Below are 26,875 nucleotides of genomic sequence, written 5' to 3' on the forward strand. Positions count from 1 at the left end.
CCTGAGACTCCCCAGAGAGGAATGAGAAAACAACCAGGCATTTCTATGAAATCGATGAACTAAGGACTGTGCTCAAACCTTCTGAGTCACTTCACTCACTCCTAGTTAACATAAACATGCACCTGCTGCCCCAGAAGTCAGTTTAACTCAAACACAGAAGTTATGAGTGGTCTATAACCTGTTTCAAGGGGAACAAGTGCCTCTCTGCCACTCACAGGGTTGCCAAAGGGGGGATATTCCCTATCCACGCCTGTCTTCTTGCCCTGCACCATACTCTCCCCACAGAGGAGGAGCAATTTATTTGCTTGGTGTGTGACAGCCGTGGGTCTGTTTCTCAGTTTACAAATGGATGGAGTTTTTCTATCAAAGATATTTGGCACGAGAGATTTGGCCTCTTTTCTCTTTCTCTGTCTGAACAGTGAAAGGCAGAAACCTGGGTATTTCTGCTCTGCAGCCTCAAACTTTCCATCCAGTAGGCTGTTTCAAAGTCTAGCCTAGGGTATAGAAGGTGCACAAGTCCAATGTGGGCTTCACACCAAGCTGTGTCTTCCAGCCTAGGCTGCATCGATAACGAAGTTAATTTTTTGACAACCTGCTGCTTCTTATCTATTTTTTAATCAGTGGGGGAGAAGGGGTGCTTTCCATGTGTCCTCCTCAAAGACGCCATCACCTGCCTTTCGGTTAGAAGTCAGAGCACCGTGGACACGACTCCACAGCTCTCCGCAGTGGCTTTCTGCGCCCGCAAACACGGGTGCCCTACAAGCAGTAGGCAGGCCGTGTGGTGAGGAAGCATTGTAAAACTTTGTTCAGTGGATACTTTAATTACTTCTTCTGTCCTGGAGGGCAATACTGAACTGAAATTCAGGGACTGTGGTTCTTTCCACAGACAGCTCTGCCACATACATCTGCAGCCTGGGGCAGGTCTCAATTTTCCTAGAAAGCCTTTAAAAGACTTTAGCTTCCTCATCTTTTAAATGAAGGAATAACTTCCCTCTTTTAGGGTACTCTCCAACTCCATGGACTAAAAGCTCAGAAAGGCTTTAATAAATGTATTCCAGAATTTTTACAACAGCTACTGACATTGATATACATAATATAATCATTTGACACCCTGGCCTCATAGTTCCCGAAGATCAATGAGCTTCTACCTCGTGCTGATGTCATTTCACGATTCCCAGGTTCAGCCAGACTTTGAATTCACATCATTGCACACTACTGATCCCTCCATCATGATAAGCTGCTCAAGAAGTCCCTCAGGCTCTTGGCCACCAGCCCCAGGACTCCCCTCCACACTCCCATTACTCCCTTTCCTTCGTTCTTGCCCAACCAGCCACTACACGGTCTAATCTCACATCCCCTGCTCATTCTCCCAGCCCATCAACACTAGTTTCACTTGCCTTCCTACTCAACCCGGGACCCATATGGAGTTGGCAGTTTCAACGATACTCACACCATCTTCACTTCCAATTTTCTCAGTATTGCTGGAGAAAGTCATAAATACAGGCATGACTCGTTCTATCACAAGGCTAAGGCATCTTTGCGACCTGCCAGGCCCTCATCACCTTTGGCTCTCGTCACGCTCATACCCACAGCCACTCCAAACCTTTCCCCCTCTCCTCCACCTCCCAGCTTTGCCTCTCACTCTCAACGTACTCTCAGCAAAGAGAACTGGCCTCCTCCGTTTGTCTTTCCTTTTTAAAAAGGGGAACAAACCCATTTAAAATGCAGTCACACTCCCTCCCAGCTTCCAACTTTCCTCTCTAAATCTGTTTCTTTTTGCCTTCATTTAATCTTCTTCCCTCCATGTCACATCTGTTTTTCCATGAATAACTATCTTTGTCATGATCAAATGATTTAGTATTCGAAAAGGGACTTTGTTTTAGAACAAAAACAGGCGTTATTTGTTATCCTATAACTGAACTGGGGTAACAGGTGTGAACGGAGACTGTCCTGGGCAATCGGACGTGTGGCCACCATATCCAGCTCCCGTCCCTCCTACTTGAGGAGCACTCACCTGGTGCACTAACCACCCTCCCACTCCCTCTCCCGATCCTCAGCCTCTTCCTCTCCACTGACAACCACTCGTCCCACAACACTCTCGGGCCTTTCTCACGGTTTGGTTTTAAGACTGGCTCACTGGCCCTCCCATCACCTCAAGTTACAGTCCTCTCCAATTTTCACAGACCGATCCTCATTTATACTTACTCTCTCCGCTTCCTTCCTGCTCAGGCACCTCTCAGGTACCTGGCTGACTTCCATCTCCACTGCCCAACTGCCCCTGATCCTCAAAGGCTACTGACAATGGTCTCATTAACAAATCTAATGACGTTTTCTCAGTCTTCAGTCTCAGTGCCTCGACGCTATTGGTCCCGTCTAAATTCTCTTTTCTCACCTTTCTTCACCCTACCTTTTCCTTGTTCTCTTCCAGCTTCTTTCCTCTCGCCATCCTGTCAGCCTCTTTCTGTCTCCCTCCAAGCCCACGAACATGGTTTTTCCCACTCCGCCCTGGTCTTTTACTCTTCTCACCCATACTCTGAACCCTTCTCACAGCTTCACCATCCCCCCGCATAAGGATGCCCTCAAATCCATCTCTGTTTTTAATGGCTGCCATCCATTTGGATAGCTTCATAGGCACAAAGAAATTAACATATCCAAATCCAAACTTCCATTAACTAGACAAATATTTACTGATTGCATACTACTTACAGGTGCTTTACTAGTGGCCTTTCCAACTATTTCGATTTCTGCCATCACCATCCAAAGTCACTCAGCTTCAGTCTCTGACTTCTCCCTCAATTCCCTCAACCAGTTAGCCAACAAGTCCTGCGGCATTTACTATTTCTACAGGGTCTCACCCACCCAACTGCCCCCACTCTAATTTAGGTTCTCACTGCTTCTCTCCCAGGAACTATTTTAATAGCTTTCAAAGTGGGATTATCCATGACTCCCCCAATACAGATTAATCTTCTTAAAGCATAGCTTTAATTCCCCCACTCAAACTACCTTTGATAGTTATCTACTGCCTGCTAAACAGGCTCCTTAGCCCAGTGTTCAAGATGCCCACAGTATGGTCCTAACTCTGCCAGGCAGCCCGCTGTCCCACTATCCGGCCTCAAGGCTCCTCACCCTACAGCGTAACCACACTCCTCTCCATCCTGGATATGCTCATATACTCTCTCCTTCAAGGCTCAGCACAGGCTGAGCCCTACACCTCTGCCAGTTGAAGTTCTACCAGTTCTTTAAAGCTCAAGATTCCTTAACTAAACCTTCCCCAATTTTTCTGCCTAGAAATAGGCAGAAAATTTTTCTTCCTTGAAATCACAAAGCATTTTCTTGGGACTTCCCTGGCGGTCGGTCCAGTGATTAAGACTGTGCTCCCAATGCAGGGGGCACGCTTCGATCCCTGGTGGGGGAACTAAGATCCCGCATGCCGCCCGGCGCGGCCAAAAACAGACAACAAAAAGCAAAAAAAAACCATTTTCTTTATGCCTCTATAACAGTGCCTCCATATAATAAAACCTTTGGTCACCTGTCTTATGCCCCCTACCTGCCTCCTAAGCCTCTCAAAGAAAGAGTGCCTATGTCTGATTAACCCATATACTCCTTATACTGACTTATATATAGTAAGCTGAATGAGAGACTGATATATTCAAGTTAACTCTGTATCCACCATATAGCATATAAAATAATGAAGATGTACTTAATATCACCAAAGCTAATTAAGCCAAATTCTTAGGAAGGGCTAGAAATTAACCATTTTTGCAGTTGCTCGTTAGATCAAGGATATATGAATCATTTCAACTAAAATTGCAGAACTGTGCATTCTTTATCAGTTCCTTAAACTATACAGTTAGATAAGATCTTAGAGATCATTTAATTCCCCTCCTTCCATGCCAATCACCAATCCTCCAGCTGATAAAACTGAAGCTTTAAGAAATTAAGCTGCTCCCCTGGTCTCTTAAATCAGAAATCATAATATAACTGTTACCATTTATTAACGGCCTAGTGTACACGCGGCACTTTCCGTACCTTACCCCAGCGTCACAACAATCCTTCAAGGCAGGTGGTATTACCCCCATTCAGAGACAAGAGAATGCTCAAAAAAGTTAAGTAACTTGCTACAGAGAGCCCTGCTTGTTAGGGGCAGAGCTGAGCTTAGGTCCCTATTCTATCTGGCTGTACAGTCTAGGCTTTTCTAATTGGACACCATGGCAAAGGCAAGACCTACCAGGTGTCCTGAAACAGCCTCCGATTGTTTCTTCAGTGAATAATTACGCCACCTGAGCAAGTGCACACACTTACAAGTTGTAAGCCATTTTATTTGAAATTCTGGAGGCGTGAAAATTAAACAGTAACCTCATTACTATAAAAGTTCTAAGGTTAATTACTGCCAACATTCTGACTTTCTTATCAAAAACACCTTCATTCTGGAAGAGATATGTTTTTCTGGTTTCTCAATTCTTAAATATATTTTCAACTTAAAATACATTTGTCCAACTACACCCAACAACTATGTGTTGAGCCCCTAGATGTCCAAGGCACATCGGAGGCTACAAAGTTGAATACGACCTCATTTCACTCCCTGAGAGTTCACCAGCAAGAGGCAGACAGTCGACTAACCTAAGGAACCATTCGTTCCCCAACTATAGGAGCTCTGGCTGATTTGACGACTTCCAACAAGAAGTCAGGACCCTTGGTTCTAATCCCAGACCTGCACACCGGGCAAGTCATCTCACTGTGCCTTAGTTACCTCAGTAAAGGGACTGATAAAAAGGAATGAACTATGCCAACCAATTTAAAGGTCCCTTTTAGCTTTCAAACTGTATTATGTCTGAGCTCATTCTTGAGATTACACTTCTGAAAGTGCTCGCAGCTACTGCTATGGAAAGGGAACTCCTGGAAGCCCACTCTCCTCTGGCAGTGACTTTGGAGGCACTGAGTTCTGAAAATATTCCTACAAGTATAAAGCCAACTAATATGCCTCCAAAGTTTATTTATAATAAACAAGTTTACTAAAATTTATTCTCAAAGGAGGTGGTATGAAGCACGACATTCTAATCCTTCTTCCATTATATTACTGACATAGTTTTAACTTAATTCTTTATGATTCATTTAAGATGTTAAAATTAAAATATAATTTAAAATAACTCCTTCTATCTACTCTTCTACAGAGTTAAGCCATTGACACTAACAACAACAGAGTTAAGGCCACTGCAGAGATGTATATCTTGTATTTGTTTAGTTAAATTAATACTTCATAGTAAATGCTACCTACCATGGACCTTCCCAAACTGCAGCTCAATTTGAGGTTGGTGTGCAGGCAATGGAGAGGGAGGAATATAGAAATATCAGTATTTCAAATACAAGTGGAAACATATAGCACTGTGCGAATCTGACTTTGCCGATTCCCTTTCAATATCCTGTACCTTTTTTCAACTAGCACAGATAATATTTTTAATCATCCATTAACTTATACAGCCAACACCCTTTCTCTCGACAAGGCTCCACATGCCTTGTACTCAGCATCTTAGGATATGATGCTCAAACCCATCTTGTGCTGTAAGTTAACAGCATAGAGGAGGAAATGAATCAATCAAAAGAAAACTGGAAGAAAAGAAATTAGAACTGTACCATCTTAGCGTCTTGCCCACACGAGGCAGTAAATTTCAACTGTCAAAGATAGTCCCACCAAGAAATAGGAAAAAGGAATTTATTCATTCACTAGTCAACAAATCCTGACTGCCTAATATGCCAGGCACTGTTCTAGGTGTTAGAGTTATAACAATGAACAAATCAGGCAAAAATTCCTGCCAGAGTAGAGCTTACCTTCCAGTGCAGAGGGGCAGGACTTAAACAACACCCAAGAAAATCCTTTCAGATAGCGACTAAGTGCTATGAAGGAAATAAAATAGGACTGGGGGTGGTCCCTAGGGTGAGGGGTGAGAGGTTACTTAAGGTGATCAAGAGGGCCTTGCTGAGTAGATGCCATTTGAGGTGAGTCCTAAATGATGAGAAAACTTTATTCTTAATCCTACAAGTGTGGGGTATGGTGGGAACGAGTCAAGTTGAGTCTTCAAGGGTGGTCACAGTGGTCAAAAGTTCTTAATTTCTGGCAAACTAGGTTCCTTTTAGGATTTGGCTTATTAAAACAAAACAAAACAAAAACAAAACCCCAAACCTAACCCTTTAAGTAGAACTCCTCTACTTAGGAGCCACTGATTTTTCTTTTAAGATCCACTAACTTTTAAACTTTTTGCTGATTACTTTATTGGTACTTAAGTAGAGGCAATTACTAGAAGGATTTCTTCAGAGCCATCCAGATTCTGAATGAGAGACGATCCAACCCTGCAGCGAATCAGCGCTCCTCCACCGACTCATCAACACAGCCAGGTGGAATCTTGTAACTCTTCTAAGAACGGGAAACAAGCCTCGGGAAATGTGGGGACTCTGACACCCCCAAAGTTCCCCCAAATTGCGGGAGGAGGGGGAAAAATAAGCCGCCGCCCTTTTGCATTCCCTCTCCCGCGGCCCTCCAAGGCGTCACCGCCGAGGAAGGGTCGCCGTCCCTGGGTCAAAGGCACACGGCGAGTAGGCGCGGGGTGGACCCCGCAGGAATTATCGGCGCCCGGTCTGCGGGGCGATGATTCATTCACCTCCCCGGAGCCCACGGCCACACGTTCCGGGCGCACTAGGACGGCCGCACACCAAGCTTCTTTAATATTAAACAAATGTTTCAAAGTACAAACGCCCGGAGCCAGAAACGAGTCGACCCAGGCAAGGCGGCGGAGAAGAAACGGCACGTTTCGGCCGCTGCCCGAGTGTTCCCGGGGCCGGGAGGGGAGCTGCGGGCACGTCGGTCCACCCGGCCGGCGCCCCGCACCTCCCCGTCCCCGGCAGGCGCGCGGGCAACACCTGCAGGGGGCGAGGAGGGCGCACAGGTGGGTCCCCGCCCGCCCTGCCTCCCGCCCCTCCCCGCCCCTCGCGGAAGGCCAACGCGCCGCCCGCTCGCCCCTTTCCTCTCCGTGACATCTTATATAATAACCCGAGCTAATCAAAACGGAAGCGACGCGCGCTGCCGGGGCCCGACTCCCGGCCTCCACTGGATGCTCGCGCCCCGAGCCCCCAGCCCCCAACTAGGCGCCGGGGCGCGCGGCTCCGGGCGGGGGGAAGGGCCCGAGCGCCGCCTCGGCTCGTCCCTCCTTGGAGAAGGCGCTGCCGCTGCCGGTCCCCGTCAGGAAGCCGCGAGCGTCACAAACTGCGTCAGCTTCTTCAAACACGTTTCACGGGCTCCCTCCAGCCGGGGAGCCAGCCGCTCCGGCGGCCGGGCCGCGGCCGGGGCTGGCAGGAGCCCCTCCGGGGAGGAGAAAGTTCCTCGGGGCCCTCCCCTCGCCCGCCGCGCTTCCAGCCCCTCTCGGCGCGACGCCCGCCCCGCCGCGCAGCCCGCCGGCCCGCCCCGATGGCAGGTTAGGCAACTTGTGACCCCCAGGCGCCTGGCGGCCCCCTCACGATCACTGGGCTCCCCTGCCGCCGGGGGCCTCCTCCCGGCCCAGCGGAATACGGCGACGCCAGAAACTTCCCCCGGCCACGCCGGGCAGGGAAACCGCCCGGGTCCCAGCGCATCGCCCTTACCTTGCTCTCGGGAGGCCACGAGCCGGGCGGGCCGCGCGGGGCGCGTGGTGCGCGAGCGCGCGCGCGTGGGGCGGTAGGTGAGGGCGCCCGCGCCGGCGGGGGTGGGGCGGGGCCGCGGGCGGGGCGGTGGGGGGGCGGCCCGGCGGGCGGGCGGGCGCGAGGCGAGCAGAGCCGGCGGCGGCGGCTGCGGCGGCGGGCGCGGGGCGAGCGCGCCGAGGGGGCGGAGGAGTTGCCGTGGGTTTGTTTACGCATTGCTGCCCGGCTCGGGGCACAGCCCGCACTCCCTGATTGGACACAAACTGGGGCACAGCCTCTCGCCGCCGCCCGCCAGGCCTCCTCGAGCAGCCGCCGCGCAGCTCCCGGAGCGCCCTACCCGGCACGGCCCGCGGTGGCGTCCGGGCCTGGAGGGGACGAGCCGCGGCGGCGGCCGGGCGCGGATTCCGCACGTTGGGCCGGGGCTCGAAAGCGCCCACCTGTAGGGGCCCGACCTTGGCAAGGAGAAATTCGAAACTTCGGAGGCTGGAGTCCTCTTATCTTCCAGCCGTAGAAGGAACCCCCCCTTCCCCCCCCCCCCGCTAACACACACACACACACACACACACACACACACACACACACACACACACACACACACACACACACACACACACACACACACACACACACACACACACACACACGGAGGGCGCTTGCCCTTGGTGGAGAGAAAAGCCGCTCAGTTGAGGTTAACATGTCCCTTTGGTGATGGTCAAGCTGAGGCTTCCCATGTATGAGCTATCTCTGAGACCTCGCAGTTCCTTCGCCTGTCTCCAGCTTCTCTGCGTGAAAATCCGTCCTCCGCGCAGAATTCAAAGTTGCCATCCCAGAATTGACCTTGCCACATGATGCTCAAGATCCTCTGATGATTCCCGTAGCCTCAAACCCCAACTCCTTAGTCTCAGAGTCTTCCATAGCTGGGCCTCCACCTTTCAGCCTCTTTTCCAGTGACCAACCCTCACCCCCAAAACCCTTGTCTACAGACAACACCTCAGATGCCCCTGTTCTTTCACAATTGATTTTGATCCTGCTCTGTTCTCTGCCAGAAGACCCGTAGCCCCGTCTACTTGTCAAACTTTAATAGACTCAACTTGTCCACCATCTCTGTGCAGCCTCCCCGAACCCTGTGCAGAATCCTCCCTTGTGGCTGCCATCAGCCTGGCCTGAGGGTCAGTCGTGTGCCCACTCTGTGTCCCCACTAGGCTGTGAATTCCTAAGAACAGGAACCTGGTTTTAACAGGGCTCTGAGGATGGGAGAGAGGAACGCCCGAAGAATAAAATTGAGTGTCTGCAGCTCTGCTGGAACTGCAAAAATGAGAGTATCAAAAGGGTCTCTTGATAGACCATCCACAAACCTTATCTTGCAAAACGCAAACACTTCCAAAAACTGAGAATGTTCTCCCAGTATGTCTCTGTGTCTCTGCCTCACCACACCTAGCTATGTGCCCGCTATACTCATCATGGGCACTTAATAACACTTGGAGGAATAAAACTGAGATGTTCCTTATACTGAGGCTCAAGGTGATCAAAGTGAGTACAGTAAGTCATGAAGGAATGGACACGAATGGCCACAAACCCAGTCATTTTTCAGATAATTCCCTGGCTAGAGTTCCTCAACTCTGGCAGCCACTGTGGATTCATCACTCTCTAATCAAACACTGGAGAAGTGGCCCCTGACCCTTCGTAACTCTTGGGATGGCTGGATTTCTTTCTCTCACGAAATGCATGGCTTTCCCTGAGAGAGCTGTCTTTGAACTCCAAGGGTGAATACAACTGAAAGTAAAGTTTTCTTTTCCAGGTACTTCAATAGTGATAATGCAGTGCATTAGTTACAAAGCGGTTGAAAGAACTAGAATTATAACCAGGAGAAGGTGAGGCAACCCTGAGATTAGCAACTGCTGGGTACATCTCCTCCCCTAGGGCTGGAGGGACAAAGGGAGGAGGCTTCCAGAACCATGAAGCCTTGTCCAGTGGGAGCTGGAGCCATGAAGGAAGTGTAGCTACTGCTGGAGATGCCTCCCAAAGCAGAGAGAGTGGAAGGAATCCCCTGGCTCCTTCCTTCCTCTCACCTTCCAGGACCACCCAGTGGTAGAAGGCAGCAGAGGGCAGGGGTCAGAACCCCTCCAATAACAGATGAGAACAGAGAAACGAGAAGGCATCTGAGAGTGCTCTGGACTTGGGTGCTTCACTTGCTTACCTCCAGGACTCTTCCTCTGGGGGTTGGGTTTTGCCAGGGCAGCACAAACTTTTTCCTTCCAAGCCCCAGAACTCCCTTCCTCTTTCTTTTTCTCTTTGCCCTTTTGCTTCCACTTCTCCTTCCATCCTCTTCTCTCCCATGACTCCTGTATGTTTACTTTTTCTCTCTTACTTCTCTATCTCTGGCTCTCATTTTTCTCCTTGTGTTCCCATATACCTCCTCCTCACCCCTTTTTTCCTCACTGAGTCCCGTCCCACCTCTGCTTGTGCTACTCCTTCCTGGGCAGGAGGGCAGCCTTCTTCAGCATGAAGGAGATGAGCAAGTTCCTATGTAGGTAACGGAATTCGGAACTATCACATTGTTGCCTCTCTAGACACTATTTCACCTATGTTATCTCATTTTAATCCTCACCTCACACCTAGTAGCTAGGCATCATTGAATAGAACTTTGGTGGCTTCATGATTGTGCATCTCAGGAAAGGGTTTGCTGGTGTGGGTCACCAACGACACTGCTGATGGTCCTCTTAACCTTCCTCATCTCCAAGTGTTTCCCTCCACCCTTTGTTCTTCTTATCCTACATCTTTTCCTTTCATTAACACAGATATTTTTCCTAGATCCCAACCCCCAACAGTCTAATACATCTCCAGTCTAAATCTCCAAAGATTGAGAATGGCAACTTGAAAGAGGTGGCATTTCAGTTGGTTTTTGAAGGCTGGATAGAATTTCAATAGATGGAGATTGAGGAAGGACATTCTTGGTGGAGCAGCGAATAATATGGTCCAACTCTAATGAAACACAAGAGATGGCTAGGGAATAAGACCAGATTTCAGAAACTTGTCTTTGGAGCTCAGTTCTCTAAGACAGACCACTCAGAAACAGAGATTAACCCTAAGTGTATTAAGTACAGGTATAGTTCATATAATTGGAATCATAACATTTTAAAGCCAGAAAGAAATCTAGACATTGTCTGACCCAACATGTCCATTTTTAAGGGAACTGAGGCCTCAAAGACTCAGGTAACTAGAGTATCATAGTAGTTAACCACGGGCATTAGAGTTTGACTACCTGTATTCAAATCCCTGCTTTGACAAATGTTAGGTAATATGATCTTGAAGTTATCTGTGTTTAGGTTTCCTCATGTATAAAACAGGAAACATGATAGAACCTACCTCCGTGGGTTGTTGTAAGAATTAAATGTTTTTACAAGTAAAACACATAGCACAGTACCTGTCATATAGTCTGTCTTCAATAAATATAGGTGAGTATTGTAACATTTTCCTATAGTTATTCAGCTAGCAAACACCAGAGCCAGAACTGGTCCCCCAAATCTTTTAAGCTGTAGTTGAATATCCTCTCCATTACTAGAAGTTATGTCTCAGGGTGCTTGTTGAATGCCATCTATGAGACTGTGGTGCTCCTCTGGTCTGCTGTTTAAAGAAGTGCTCAGTTATCCTTCTAGCTCCCATTCCTCTACATTTCCACCAGCCTCAGCAATCCCACTGTGTGGTCAGTCCTGCATATGTGAAGTTCCACAAGAGGAGAGGGACATGAAAAATAGCAATGGATGTGTGTTTCATAGTCAACAATATAGCTGACAAGTTCTGATATAGTCAAATTTTACTAATTTACATTTCAAAGGACCAAAAAATCATTTAATTAAAGGAGTTGGAATGATCTGTCATTCTGCAGCCAATGGAATATCAAACCTGCCAGCTTAAATTTTGGTGGTTCCCTAGGGGAACTCACTGAGATCAAGAAAAAGCCTTCCTTGAATCAAGTGTCCAATCCTTCAATGAGATTGTGATGGTAGAGAATCTTCTTTGTCCCTCCACCTTTCCTTTCTGAGTCTCTGGTCCCGCTTTTCAAAACTCCCCCAGCTCCGTGACCTTCATGCAGCCCACTCTCTGGACTGTAAGAATCTTGAGGCAATGAACCACAATCTACTAACCTTTTCACCTCTGGAACGTAGCTCGGGACCTGGGCACAACAGGAGCCCACACATCGTTGAACTGACTGATGTGAGCAATGCCACACATATCAAAAGGATCCCTTGCACCTCCTCCTCCAAAGCTCTGTCTCCTCGGTTGGTTGTCCTTAGCTAGTTGTCAGCCTGCTTCACTAATTCACCAGAAAGCATGACAACAGCTGAATGTGAAATAAATGTGCATTTTACAAGACAAACCACATTCAAAGGGATTTATTTTAACGGTGGAAATCCAGGCAACATTTTAAGAGGATCAGAAAGATATTTTGGGGGCAGCTGGACTTTCGTAACACCTTCATATCACACCACACCACACAAACTGAAGTTTATTTATCTGACAAATAAAGGCTACTTGACTTTGATTCTTATACATTTTAGTTTAGATTTCTTGGGTTAATTTGGCTACAGCCTCCATTCTAGATAAGACTGTATTAATTATCCCACCTAAGTAATTTCTTAAAAGGCACAGTTTTCTTTAATCTTAAAAATGTCAATCATTGTCCCATTTTCCTCTTTTACATCAAAGCCAGACTAATGACCCAATACCTTGAGCACTCACTGACTCTTTAAGCCCTGATATCTTTCTTCCACTTCCTCTATTTCATTTACATGCATCCTCTAGGAAGCTGAAAGGAATCCAAAGGATTAATTCTAGATCAACTCCTCATTTTGTAGGAGAGGAAACTAAGGCACAGAGATGTCAGTGGCAGAATCTCGAACTCCCAGCCATCACCCCATACTCTGTCCATCTAAAAGCGAACTCCCCATTGCCAACTGTCTCCTGACTTCCCTGTTTCTACCTGTTACCACCATCCTTTGGGCCCTTTAAGATTAAAATGGATGGGGCTTCCTTGGTGGCGCAGTGGTTGAGAGTCCGCCTGCCGATGCAGGGATCATGGGTTCGGTGAGAGGCCCGCGTACCACAAAAAAAAAAAAAAAAAAAAAGGATGGTCTTTGACTCTTCCTTCTCTTCAGGCCTCCCCCTTCCACGTCAGGATATCTCTGACCTGTTTTTCTAGTCTGAACTGGCCCATGATTCAGGGCATTTTCTCTTTACAATTGTGTCACTACAATAGGTTGCTAATGGTTTCATTGTCTCTCGCCAATCTCTTCCTCTTATACAGAGTGAACCTAGCAGAACCATCTTAATATAACTTAAATTTTTTAATAGATATAATAAAGTGGTGACATTTTGCCATATAAAGTCAAATCCAACGTGCATTTATACTATCAATGAAATACAAGTTTATTATTGTCAAGCTTTTCCAGTTCTGAAACATATACCAGTAACTAGCTGTGTGACTTTAGGCAAGTTATTTAACTTCTGTGAACTGCCATGTCCTCAGTCTGTTAATTGGTGATATTATTAGCATATGTGCCTAACTCATAGGGTTGTTAGAGAATTAGGTAAGATAATAAATGTAAAGTAATTAATAATTATCATTGTAATAGGTAATATTTGTTGAGGTCTTACTATGGGTCAGGCATTATTCCAAGCTCTTTAAATGAATTATATCACATTGACCCTTTAACACAGATTCCATTATTATTCCTGGATGAGAAAACTAACGTCCAAAGGAGTTCAGAAACTTTCCCAAGATCAACAAGCCAAGAAGAGGCTGAACCAGGATTCAAAACTGGGCAGTCAAACCTGGGCGAAACTGTAAGCCACAGACTGGTACATAGAAAGCACTTAGTAAATGATAGTTATTTTATTGTTGTTATTTATTATGAGTATTATCACTTTAAAGAGAGGAGAAACCCTTTTCTCTGCCTTCCTTCCAGATTTCTTTCAGAAGTTGAGCCTTAGCATCACTTTGGGAAGAGGTGGATAATTCATGATAATCCAGTTGGCTTGGTACCACTTGTTTCTGCTTCCCAAAGAGAGGTTGGAAGGATGATCAGGGATTCTTGCACTCCTAGGGCCCTGTAATCACCCTGATCCTTCCCGTCCCCATAATATTCTTGATAAAATGGGAATCACACAGGCAATCTCTAGTCCAGGAATAGTTCATAGTGACAGGTCAAAGATTTGTTCTCTGATTGTGCTTAGAGTTCCTTTAGGGCTTTCTCTTGGATGGGACCAGAATATTCTCTCTGTCTAGCTCTGTTTGTTTTTCTGCCTCAGAAGACAATTTAGGAAAGAGAATCTCCCCAGTGGTTTCCCAACAGATAATTCTTTTGGTCTCTATTACAGTATTTCATTTTCTTCCCTTAGGGCACCTTTTGCACTGTGATCATCAAATAGTGTGATTTAAGTCTTCTTCCCTTTGATGATGCTAAAAGCAAAACAAACCCCTCATTGCTGGTTTTGATGTTCCTTTCCAGGTGCTCCAAGGATTCTTGTTTGGCCCAGTCTAATTCTGAATTTACTTGACACACCATGCCTTCCTTGCTCCCTTGTCTTCCTCAAGTGTCATTGCCCCCTGGCATCTGGTTGTTTATATTTGAACATCTGGTCTTTTTGCTTCATAGCATTTGACCTTGGCCTTCCAATGATGAGGTTTTCATACAACCTGGAATCATACAATTTTAAAGCCAGAAGGACTTTTGTAGATAACAGAGGCCATCTGATTCCTTTTATATGAAGAATCAGGACCCAAGGAAGCCAAGGTCGGATGCAGAGCTACACAGCCTATGATGGGGAAGCTAGAACCAGACCCAATACTTCTGCTTCATTCATTTCTTGTGAGTTAGATTATGATACCTGGAAATAATAATATGAGGAATTTACAAGTGTCTTCTCCCAAAATGATTAAATTTTCATATCAGTGGTTTTCTTAATACATTTCTGGGAGGCTCAGAAGAATAGGAATTCCATGATTGAAAAAATGAAGCCATAAGAAGACATGAGTTTCGGAGCTGGGACCGTGTCCCTTAATGATCATCTTTCTTTTCTAGTGGTACTTTGTACAGTGCACACAGCAAATTCTCAACAATGATGACAATGATTAATGACGACCAGGTCTCATATTTGTCTGCTTTCAATTCTCTTCTACCATTTTGTTCTCTATAGTCCCAGCTCTTTCTGGGTTTCAAGCCTTTCGGAAGCCTGGCTCATTCAGTTTATGAGGGTGATGAGTCAGTATTCAGTAGCTGTCTTCCAATAGTGATGATGATTATGATAACTTCAAATGATTAGAGATCTACCCCCCAAGCACACATATGTATTTTGAAACTCTTCTAAACTTGAGGAAGTGTGTTCTTAAAATAATACCAGCTATTGCATTCTCTTGTCAGGTAATTTGGAAAATACTGGATGAAACAGAATTAAACTATTGGGTTGATTTTTTTCAACTGGAATTCACAGGATCTTTAAAACATTCTATGAATCCTAAATTCTTAAAGGAGGGTGATAAAATATGTAGAATTTCCCAAACATATTTGACCATAAAATCATTTATTCCTTGAACACCTTTCTCATAGGAGTGGTGTAACGTGGAACAAATTTTGGGAAATGTTAAATATCCTTTGGGTTTAAATTAGAGTATAGATTACTCAATTTGTCCTAAAACTATCTGTTTCAGATGTTCAGAGACCTTTCCCTAGGGTTTGTTTTCTTAGATATAATGACTTAGCCTGTACCGCTGCTTCACATATCATTTCAGGACCTAGACGCTGTTGTTTTTCAGCCTGAATTTTTCCAGACAGAGAATCGTAGCTTATTTAACTCTGATCTTGTATGTGAGCCACTCAATTCCCATGATCATTTCAACTGTCTTGTTCTAATCTACAGTTTGCAAGGTGCAGGGTCAAAAAGTTAATGATAACTATAGTAATGACAACTAGCATTTTTGAATATGTATGATGGACCAGTTATTTAACAGCTTTACATGTAACAGCCTACTTAATTGTCACCAGAATTCTATGAGGTAGATATTTCTATTTCCACCTTACACTTGAGGAAACTGAAGTGAGCTTTTGTAACTTAAGTAACTTTGCCCAGGAAGATCCCAGTTAAGGAGGGAAAGCTGGGATTTGAACCTGATTGTGTTCAACTATTAAGGATTACTGTGCACTGCCCTTCCCATGTTACTCCTATTTTTTTTTCTTTTTTTCTTTTTGGCTGTGTTGGGTCTTCGTTGCTGTGCGCAGGCTTTCTCTAGTTGTGGCAAGCAGGAGCTACTCTTTGTTGTGGTGCGCGGGCTTCTCATTGCGGTGGCTTCTCTTGTTGCAGAGCACGGGCTCTAGGCGTGCGGGCTTCAGTAGTTGCAGCACGCGGACTCAGTAGTTGCGACACATGGGCTTAGTTGCTCTGCGGCATGTGGAATCTTCCCGGACCAGGGCTCGAACCTGTGTCCCCTGCATTGGCAGGTAGATTCTTAACCACTGCACCACCAGGGAAGTCCCTACTTCTATTTTTAAATGTACGTGCTGCCTCCTCAACCAGAATCCTTTAAGAGCAGAGGCCGTATTGTTCCAGACCTCAGTACAATCTTCTGTGCTTGACAGCTCCTGGTATGCAGTAGCCATTACTCCTTTGAATATAAAGCTTGTGCAACCTGCCTAAACCATTCAGCTAGTAAAATTATGGGCCTGAGATTTGGAGCCATCCTCCATACCATGTGTGCGCACCTCATGGATTTCTCACCAGGACCATGCAGTGTGCACCAAGTGAGCTTTCTCCTTCTGGGGCATCCTCACCAGGCTTTTGAGCATCCCAAATAAGGAGCCTTTTGTCCCCCAGAGCCTCCAACGCATTCCTTCTGCCTTCCCCCAAACAGATACTGGTCCTAGACTAAAGAACTAAGTCTACCCAGAAGACTAATACCCTGCTAAGCAAGAAAGCACTTTTGTTGTGTGCTGATTTTGTTGGTGGTGTTTGAACAATGTTCTCAACCCTTTAGAATCCCTTCCAGACGTTGAAATCTTTCAATGTAGTGAAGTACAAACGCAGCAATGGCCCCAAGGGGGCGCTGGGCGGGGTTTGTGGTGAGGCCCTCATCCTCTGCTGCTCAGCTGTGCCGTTGGCCCCCTACTGGCAAGGTCAGGAGCCCTGCCCTTGCGACTGGAAGCGCCCCACCTGAGAGCAATGGAAATCCTTACAGCCTACTGGTTGGTGAATGGCTGGCTGGCATTCACCCAACGCAGCCAAAAATGGCCTGGCAAAGGCTTTAGCGACCATGTCTAGTGTGGCCTTGGCCTCTGTGGCAGTCGGGCCCAGCAGCTGCCCTAACATCTCAGCTGGCTAGAGCCCGTTTTCCTCACATGGGTTTCCTCCAAACTTCATCATGTCCGTTTCCAACGGCCCTGCTGAGACGCCCCACAAGAAGGCCAGGACATCGCCTTACCCTGGTTCTAAAGTGGGGCAAAGCCAGGTCCCCAACGAGAAAGTGAGCTGGCTGGTTGAGTGGCCAGAGTACAAGGCTGCCGAGTACACTTCTGGCTCAGTCTTGGCCGGACCCAGGTGGGCAGACCCTCTTTTGGGTGAAAGAAACTTCTCTCTTAAATTTAATGAAAAGGATGGGCATGTTGAGAGACGGAACCAGAACGGTTGGTATGAGGTTGAAAATGGTAGACCTAGAAATCCTGCAGTTCGGCCAGGGCTGGTTGGCTGAGGGCTTTTGGGGCGTTGGGGCCCCAATCATGCTGCAGATCCCATCTTAACCAGGTGGAAAAAGGATAGTAAGGGAAATACAGTTACCCACCCTGTTTCTGGGAGAAACATCCTGCAATCTATAGCCATCAAAAGGAAGGACTGTGGGGCATGGGCCATCCCATGGGGGATGGTGGATCCGGGAGAGAAGATTAGTACCACAGTGAAGAGAGAATTTGGTGAGGAAGCCATGAACTCCTTACAGAAACCCAGAGCAGAAACACAGGAGTTGGAGAAACAATTGCACAAACTATTCAGCCAGGAACACTTTGTGGTCTATAAAGGCTATGCGGATGATCCGCGGAACATGACAACACGTGGATGGAGACAGAGGCTGTGAACTACCATGATGAAACAGGGGACGTAATGGATCATCTTCTTCTGGAAGCTGGCGACGATGCCAAGAAAGTGGGATGGGTGGACAATCATGATAAACTCAAGCTTTATGCCAGCCACTCCCAATTTATTCAACTTGTGGCTGAGAAACGAGGTGCCCACTGGAGTGAAGACATGTACCCCGACTGCCATGGGTAATGGAGTGGAGTCTCATGCAAGCCAAAGGCCTTCAGATGAACACAGGTAGATAAGAAGGAAACAACTCAGAGCTCCCATTGAACAGGATGGGAGGATTACTTCTTTTGGTGATTATTTCCCAAACTGTTCACAGGCTGGAGGCTTTGTATCAGGGAATAATATTAGACTCATATGGGGAAATGGAGTCACAAACTTTTTGGCTTTCTAATTGGAAGAAGAATATAGTTACCTCTTCTATACGTTGTATACATGGCTTTAACCAAATTATACAACTAATGCTCTTTGAAGAATTATGGGTAAAACAAAGATAAATTCTTACCCACCATAGCCTCTACTTTTCATCCAGCTTGCATTTGTCAGTTCTTTCTTTCTCCTGATGTGTTAGACTGTGGTTTAATCTAATGTATAATCTGATTTTTGGGTTAACATTTGTTTTTCAAATTTAGCTATATGTGATCTTGTATTCACTGCTTTCAAGTACAGAAGCTCTTTGGTTATTCTTGTTTTAGAACCTTCAGTTTTATGGGAAAAGTTCCATCTCTATTTTAGTCCATAAGGATCAAGTACTTATGAACCAGGGAAAAAAAATACAGTGACAAAATGAGCTTAATATCCATCCCTCCCTCTGGTTATCACAACTGTTCTGTCTGAACGAATGGGCTAAGCTCAAGACACTTGTTCCCTCTCATCTCAGAAGATGAGACCCTCATCTCAGAAGACCCTGCAAATGCCAATTCCTGGCATGAAGAAGTCTCTATCAAGGAGATGTATGTAATCACAGCCTAATAAAAATATAATTCACATCTACCTTTTCTCCATTAAAAAAAAACCCCAGTGTATAAATGAGAAAGTGTTTATAGTCCGTTTGAAAACAGAGATGCCCCCTGACAATCAAGAATGAGGGGATCTCAGTAGCAACAAATAGGCCAGAAATACATTTCTTCCCTCTCATCACCTAAAACAAGCAAGTTAATTTTATTTGTATGTAACACAATTATGGAAAATTAACTCAAACCACTGTGATGAACCTTTTATGGCTAAAGGGGAAAACTATTTGTAGTTTTGTAGGCATTGATAATCTCATAAGAAAACACTTCCATAACAATATCTAACACTTATATTCCACTTACTGTGTGCACACACTCTTTTAAGTGCCTTATTATAGTGAGCTATTTATTCCTAAGGATCCCCCTAAGAGGAGGAGGGTACTCTTACCTCACAGGCTGGGCTCTCTAGGAAGCAGACTCTGTGAGGGTGATGAGCATTGCAAGATGTTTCTCAGAGAGAGGTCTTGGGATCCACTCTTGGGGAAGGGAGGAGAAGGAAGCAGGATTGGGCAGGGTGAGATGTTGAGGTTGAAGCCCAGTGAAGCCTTCAGTCAACCCCACATGGAGCTCTGGAGCAGGGAAGGCTCTTCCAGCTGCCCTGAATTGGGGCGAAGGTTCAGGCCTTTACACTCTTTTTTGCTCAGTCATTGGATGTGAGCTGCACATGGAAGGGGGTGTGACCTTAGGAGAGACAGTTTTCCTCAGCCATGGATGACAATGCCTAAAGAGGGCTAATAGGTGAATGCCATCTTCTGGTAACGCTCCAGCAGCTGAGAAGGGGAATCTTGGGAAGGGAAGGGGCAGGCACTACAGGGTCTACTGTATATCGTCCCCCTATTTTACAGATGATATAACTAAGGCACAGGGAAGTTACGGAACTTGCAAGCTATACCACCAGTGAGTGGCGGAGTGGCAGGTTTTTGGGCTCAACAGTCTACCCCCTTGGCCGCAATACCATAGTCTCTCCAATAGTTACCCTCCTATAGTCCCCAGGTGCCCTGTGCACTGTTCCTTTAAGAAAAGAAAAGAAAAAGAAATCACTCTAACTACGTGCACATTTGGTCAGAGTTTCCATTCCTAAACCTGAAGGACACGTGCACGGTTTCATTTATCTTCCTTGTGAAGGATGTCGTATTTACACGGGTGATGACAATTGTAAAATGGTTCACCCATGGATGCCCACCATTGTTCACGCTCAGGAACAAATTTAATACATCACTTTTCTTTGTGACTTCTATAACTGCTTGTTTTAAGGATGGAGCCATCTGTCCTATATATTAGTCTCAGCTCAGTAACTTCTCCAGGTGAGATACGCTCCCTGTCTTTATTTGAATCATTGGGGCACCTGGTTGGTCTAACATATTTTGAATGTTCTTAAACTTCATTATTTTTCCAAAATGTAAGTTCTTGAAAAAAATAAATACACGTATACACACACACACACACACACACACACACACACACACACCCTGAAATAATGAAGGTCTAATGTCTCTAATGTATCCAGAACAGAATTCTTGATTATTTTTTCCCCAAGAATACTGTTCCTCCATCACTCTTCCAAGGTAATTGGCACCAAAATCCCTCAAAGTTGCACAAGAAAACAAGGAGTCCTAGATTCCTTGCCTTCTCTCACCTCCCACATTCAATCCATCTGCAAAATTTAGTCAGCTCCACCTCGAACACAATATATCTGGAATCATTCAATGCTTTCCACTTTCAGTGACCACCCTAATCAAGCCACCACCCTCCTTCTCTAGACTGTCGAAGTTGCCCCCAACAGGCTTCTCTCTTTCCACTCTTGTCTACCTGTTGGTCATTTTCCACAAAAAATGAAACAACATTTTTAAGAATGTCAGTCACATGTCCAACCCCTCTTAAAACATTCCAGTGGTTTCATTTTTTACATAAAACACAAACTCTTTACCCAGGCCTACCTACTATGGATGATGCCTATGAGCTAGTCTGACCTGGTCACATTCTACCCTGGCTAGTCTAGCCTTTCTCTTCCTGGCATTCTTCATATTTGCTTCTGCCCCAGGGCCTTTGCTTTGCTTTTCCATGTCTAGAAGACCCCTTCCATATCTTCACAAAGTTGGGTTTTTGGGTCAGTCAGATCTCATTCAAATAACACTTCCAGAAAAGAGTTTTCCTGGCTACCTAATCTAAAGTAGCTCACCCAACCCGTTTCTACTTTTAGCCTGTTTTATTTTCTACATAGTATTTAGACCAGCTGAAATTATCCTGTATATTTCTATTTACAAGAGAGTCTAGTGATTTTTCTGTCTTGTTGATTACTATACCACCAATATCTAGAATAGTGCCTGGCATGTCAACACATTATTTGCTGCTGTTAACGGTTTTTTTATATACTCTTCCCTCTTAAAAAAAAAAAAGAAAAAAAAAATATAAATGTGATCACATTACCCTTGGCTTAACTTTCTTATTTAAAAAGATTTTTTTATCTTGAAATAATTTTAGACTTAGAAAAAAGTTACAAAAATAGTACACAGAGTTCCCATATAATCCTTCACCCAGCTCCTACAAATTTTGAGAATTTATTTATATAGAACAATTATTGAAACCTAAAATTAACATTGATTTACTACTTTTTACTATTAACTAATCTACAGATCTTATTCAAAATTTACTAATTGTTCCACTAATGTTCTTTTTCTATTCTAGAATGCAAGGATTCCACATTTCATTTAATTGTCATGTCTCCTTTATTTCCTCCAATCTTGTAAAGTAGCTCAATTTTTATTTTGTTGTTGTTCTTTTGTCTTTCATGACCTTAACACTTCTAGGTACTGGCCAGTTTGTTGTTGTTGTTGTTTTAACTAGAATGTTCCACAATTTGGATTACTCTGACATTTTCTCATGCATAGATTGAGGTTATGCATTTTTTTAGTATGAATGTCATATCTGTGATGTTGTTTGGCTAAACTTTTATGCTAAAAAAATTAAGGTAAAGTTCTCATTTTTAAAATGTCACTGTGGAATTTCCAACCACCTTGTACTACTTTTGACCAGCATTTTTATATTTTTATGTATGTTTTTGTGCACACACACACACACAATTGAATATATGTATTCTAATTCTTCCACTCCTCCTCTGTAAGAGAAAGTGACTAGGAAGCTCTGAATTTCATTCATTACCCTATCATCTTCCTTCAAGTTTATGGGAGGACACTTGAATGCTGTGTTATCTCACGGTATCAGTTACCTATTTCTACCAAAAAAAAAAAAAAAAAAAAAAAAGAAATCCTGAAAACAATCTCAAAACACAGTGGCTTAAAACAAAAATATCGAGTTTGTAAGTTTGAAGGTTGACCACTAGGATTGGGCTTGACTGGGTGGTTTTTCTGGTCATGACTGGGCTCATGTCTGGGAGTTGGCTGGCTTTTGGCTAATCTAGGATGACCTTGGGATGATTAAAGAGAATCTGCTCTGCAACACGTCTCTCTTCTCCTATCTAAGCATGTTCTCATGGCAATGGCAGTGAAGCAAATGTCAAATAGAAACATGCAATTGTTCTTGAGTCCCAGGCTCAGCACTGGCACCAAGTCATTTCCCTGCATTCTATGAGAAATAGCAATTCATAAGGTGAACCCAGATTTGATGGGTGGGGAAATGACTGTTTCATTTCGCCACCCATCCCAGGAAAGTCACATGGCAAAGGGCATGGACACAGAGAGGTGTGAAGTATTCAGGCCATTTGAGCACTCAAGAAACCAACATCTACTGTGCGTTTTTTTCTAACAGTTTCATTGAGATAGAATTCACATACCATACAGCTCACCCATTTAAAATGTACAATTCAATGGTTTTAACTATATTCACAAGGTTGTGCCACCACCACCAGAATCAGTTTTAGAACATTTTCTTCACCCTGTAAAGAAATCCTATGATCACAGAACTCTATTACAATTTCTTTTTTTGGAGCCAAAGACAGTCTCTTAATCACTTTTACATCCCTAGTGTCTAGCACGGGGTTTGATCCACAGTAGATGCTCAATATATGTCTGCCAAAAAGAATCGAAGAGCTATCAGGTTTTGCCTGTTAAACCCCGCAGTTTGCCTATAAACATTACTCAGCCTTCTAGCGTCAGCCCAAAAGTATTTGTTTGTTTTGGTGCAACTTTCTGCTACTTTCTCCACCTGGCAAGGGTTGGGCAATTGTTCCCTTTGATGAATTATTTCCAGTTACTGCTGTTGAACATTCTTTTCTTTTCATCAAGGTCTTTATCAAATAGGATGACAAACTGTTGAAAGTTAAATTATGGGTAACTATGAAGTAATAGGTTGGTGAAGTTTGGTTCATCACTTGCTTAAAATTTGGTACTAAAATACTGTCCCTGGGCACCTCCCTTGTCCCTTCCATTTGGTAATAACAGTAATGGGTACATTTACTCTGTGCCAGGCACTCTGCATGCATTATCATTTATGCTTTCTTATCAGGGCCAAATGAAACATTTTAAGACAGCTTTATATTAAGCCAAGACATCTATCTGTGCCACTTCAAACTAGCAGCTTTTTGAGAGCAGAGGCTGTGCTTTCCTTCTTTTTCAGCATCTCCTATGGCTGCATGTATATTTAATAAGATCCTGAGTAAAATATAAAAGCTAAAAACCATTTTCTCCTTTCTTATTAAAAAATTTAGAGTGAAGGAAGGAGTCAAACACAATAAAAGCCATTTGATTCAGCTTTGATGAGTTTCATAATGCTAAAGTTCACATGTGGCAGTATACTTTCTAGGTGAGAAAATTTTTGCCTTTTGGGAGTTCTCGAAAGGTTTTGATAGTATACACTTTAAAAGTGGAAGATTGTCAAGACTTTCCTATATGTTATGTGAATGTGAAAATCACATTTCAGTGTGGTAAGTTTTGTTCTTGGATTTGTCACTAACTAGCTGTAGGAACTTGGGCAAGTTGCTTCACCTATCCAAGTTTCCTTGTAGCTTATAATTCTACAAGTGTTAAATTGACAGATATTTGCAATAGTTTTATATGTATGTTATTGGAAAGAGTATATAGACTTACACATTTATAAATATTATATACTTATAAAAAGCAAAAATTTCAAAACAGGAATAGGAATTTATATATGGGAGAAATCTGAATCCTGTTACAACTATATTTTCTTTTAAGAAAATAGTTTAAGAAAATTGGTATATTACTTATCTATTTCTACTTAGTGATATTACCTCAAATATACTTAAAATGACACATTTATTATGTCACAGTTTCTGTGGATCAGGAATCTGAGCTCAGCTTAGCTGCCTTAGGGTATCAAAAAGCCGCAGTCAAGGTATTGACTGGGGCTGCTGTCTTATCTGAGGCTCGACTGGGGAAGGATCTGATTCAAAACTCATGTAGTTATTGGCAGAATTTAATTCATTTCAGGTTGTTGCACTAAGGGCCTCAGTTTCTTGCTGGCTCTTAATCAGAGACTGCCCTTAGTTGCTGCCATTTGGCTCTCTTCATAGGCTAGCTTGTAATAAATAGCTTGCTTCTCCAAAGCCAACCAGAGAGAGAGTTTCCTAGAAAAAAATGGGTTACAATGTTATGTAATGGAGCCATGAATATGTGTTCATGTACATTCTGTCACATTTGCCACTTTCCATTGGTTAGAAGCAAATCATGGGTATCAATACTCAAGGGGAGAAGATGACACAAAGCATGAGCACCAGCAAGTTGGGATCATGGGGACCACCCTAGAGTCTACTGGCCACAACTGAAAAATTACAAAATGTATGTGAGCAGTAGAGTAGGATTAAATTCTAGGAGCCACTCCATTCCCCAAGTATGCACACATATAAATCTTTCAACAAGGGAAGCATCCTGCTTCTGCCTTATTCTCTGTTTCAGAAAATGCTGCCATCCATAGCTTAGTCCTCAAATCTAGGAACTATCTTTGACACTTTGCTCTCTCTAGCCAGCCCAACCCTCAATTCAACCCACCAATAAGATGCCAAACATGATCCTTTATGTCTGTTTCCACTGTTTCCCCATCATTTTCAGTTATCACTGTCTTTTCCCTAACATTGACCACACCTCTCAACTGGCCTTCTGGATCCCACTCTTGCCCTCCTTTGTGATCCACCCTTCATATGGCAGCCAGAGAGCTGTTCTTTTCTTTTCTTTTTTTCATTTTTGGCTGCGTTGGGTCTTCGTTGCTGCATGGGCTTTCTCTAGTTGCGGCGAGCGGGGGCTACTCTTCATTGTGGTGTGTGGGCTTCTCATTGTGGTGGCTTCTCTTGCTGCGGAGCACTGGCTCTAGGCACGTGGGCTTCAGTAGTTGCAGAACGTGGTCTCAGTAGTTGTGGCTCACGGGCTCTAGAGCACAGGTTCAGGGGCTTAATTGTTCCACGGCATGTGGGATCTTCCCAGACCAGGGATCGAACCCATGTCCCCTGCATTGGCAGGTGGATTCTTAACCACTGTACCACCAGGGAAGTCCAGAGTGCTTTTCTTAAAACAGAAATCAGATCATTTTATTCTCCTGCTTAAAATCTTCCATTGGCTTCCTACCGAATATGAGTCAAATCCAAACTCCTTTATCTGACCCACAGGACCAACATAAACTGACCTCTGCCTGTTTCTCTAAACTCATCTCTTCTATGACATTTCTCTTTATACACATCTGCATTGTTTAATTTGTGATAATGACATATATTTTAGATTTCATAACCTAAAAATAATTTAAAGTAAATAAAATTACTATTTTTAAATAATCTAATAAAGAATATAATATAACAGGGTAAAGTAAGTTTTAATAAAGCTAAGCATTTGAGGCTAAATATTTTTTGAATGAAAGAAACATTATTTAGCAATGGTGGCTTTATGGGTGATCCATTGTATCATGTATCAGATAATTTGATCCAAAATGAGATATCCTAAATTAGATGAACTTCTGAGATAATATAAAATCCCAATTTAATCTACTAATATACACTGAAGCTAAAATAAGAGAGCAGGTTTATCTACAAAGTGGTGAGTTTTATTATTTGGGGAGAGGGGCAAGCAAAATTTATTATATAGGCAGCTTATTAATTGACCTTAATCAAAATAGGGAGTTATAAAATCATGTCCATAATAAAATCTAAAAGTAGGATTACACATTTATACAAGGTAATTTTCTTACATTTCTTATTAGTTAAAACCAGGAAAATTCACTTTCTAATTATGTGGGTCCATATTATTCGTTTATCATAGACTATCAAGTCACCTGGGTATGTTCACCCAGATAAGATACAGTGGGAGAGCATAGCCTTTAGAGATAAACTGAGTGGAATTGAATCTGAATTCTACAGCTTGGTAGCTGAGTGACCTCATTCAGTACATTCAAACTTTCTGAGCCTCAGTTTCATCATAAGTCAACGGGGATAACAATACCCCCCTTGCAGAGTTATCTTAAGGATTAACTAAACTTATTTATTGGCACATTGTAAGTACTCAGTACATGGTCTTTTCTTTCTTTCTTTCTTTCTTCCTTTTTCATCACTGCTTGGCTAACAAACCTCAAAATACTGTAAATTGATCCACTTTCTATTTCTATTCTCATTATGTTAGACCTAGGATCAACTTGGGCAGAAGAAAAGAATTAGAAAAGTATCATAAAGGCAGACTATTAAGACTTGCCTGACATAGAGGAAGAATGAGGCAGAAGCCACATGTGAGACTAAGATTTTCAGTTGGAAGTGAAAAGTTATAAATACATAGGAATGCTGAAGGAATTTGTGTTTGTGGCTGGGTAAATCATGGAAAATTACAGGACAGTTTTTGGTAAATGATATTATTTACTTATTAAATAAACTATGCTGCTGTCCCCTCCCCCACATTTTGAATGTAATAAATGTTAATTTGAAATAGAAAATCTGTGTAGCTGTTCAGGGTGTTTTAGAAAAATTAATTGTCGAGTCTTGAATGTAATACAAATTCATTACTTATATTTCTCACCAGAAGTAGTTGTTTTATTAGATGAGTATTCTTTCACTATTATTTCATTTCCAGAGCAACAGGGCCTTTGATGTTTTTCAGATTACTTTTGGGAGAGAAGACATTGCAGTG

General features: G+C 43.7%; 1 protein-coding gene and 1 pseudogene across 2 annotated transcripts in view; one reads left to right on the plus strand and one right to left on the minus strand.

Annotated features, from left to right (window-relative positions):
• PCGF5 (polycomb group ring finger 5) overlaps positions 1-7,717 on the minus strand; it is a 127,575-nt gene extending 119,858 nt beyond the window's left edge. Inside the window, exon 1 of one of the 2 annotated variants that reach the window (XM_060102111.1) lies at positions 7,630-7,717. The gene's annotated coding sequence lies outside the window, so the exon portion shown is untranslated. The remainder of the gene's footprint in view (positions 1-7,629) is intronic. The other variant, XM_060102119.1, reaches the window with a different exon arrangement.
• A 9,192-nt stretch (positions 7,718-16,909) lies between these two features.
• On the plus strand, positions 16,910-17,976 carry LOC132487929 (ADP-ribose pyrophosphatase, mitochondrial-like; annotated as a pseudogene).
• Positions 17,977-26,875: the final 8,899 nt, after the last annotated feature.

The sequence above is a fragment of the Mesoplodon densirostris genome, chromosome 1 (genome assembly GCF_025265405.1).
Source record: "Mesoplodon densirostris isolate mMesDen1 chromosome 1, mMesDen1 primary haplotype, whole genome shotgun sequence".
NCBI lineage: Eukaryota > Metazoa > Chordata > Mammalia > Artiodactyla > Ziphiidae > Mesoplodon > Mesoplodon densirostris.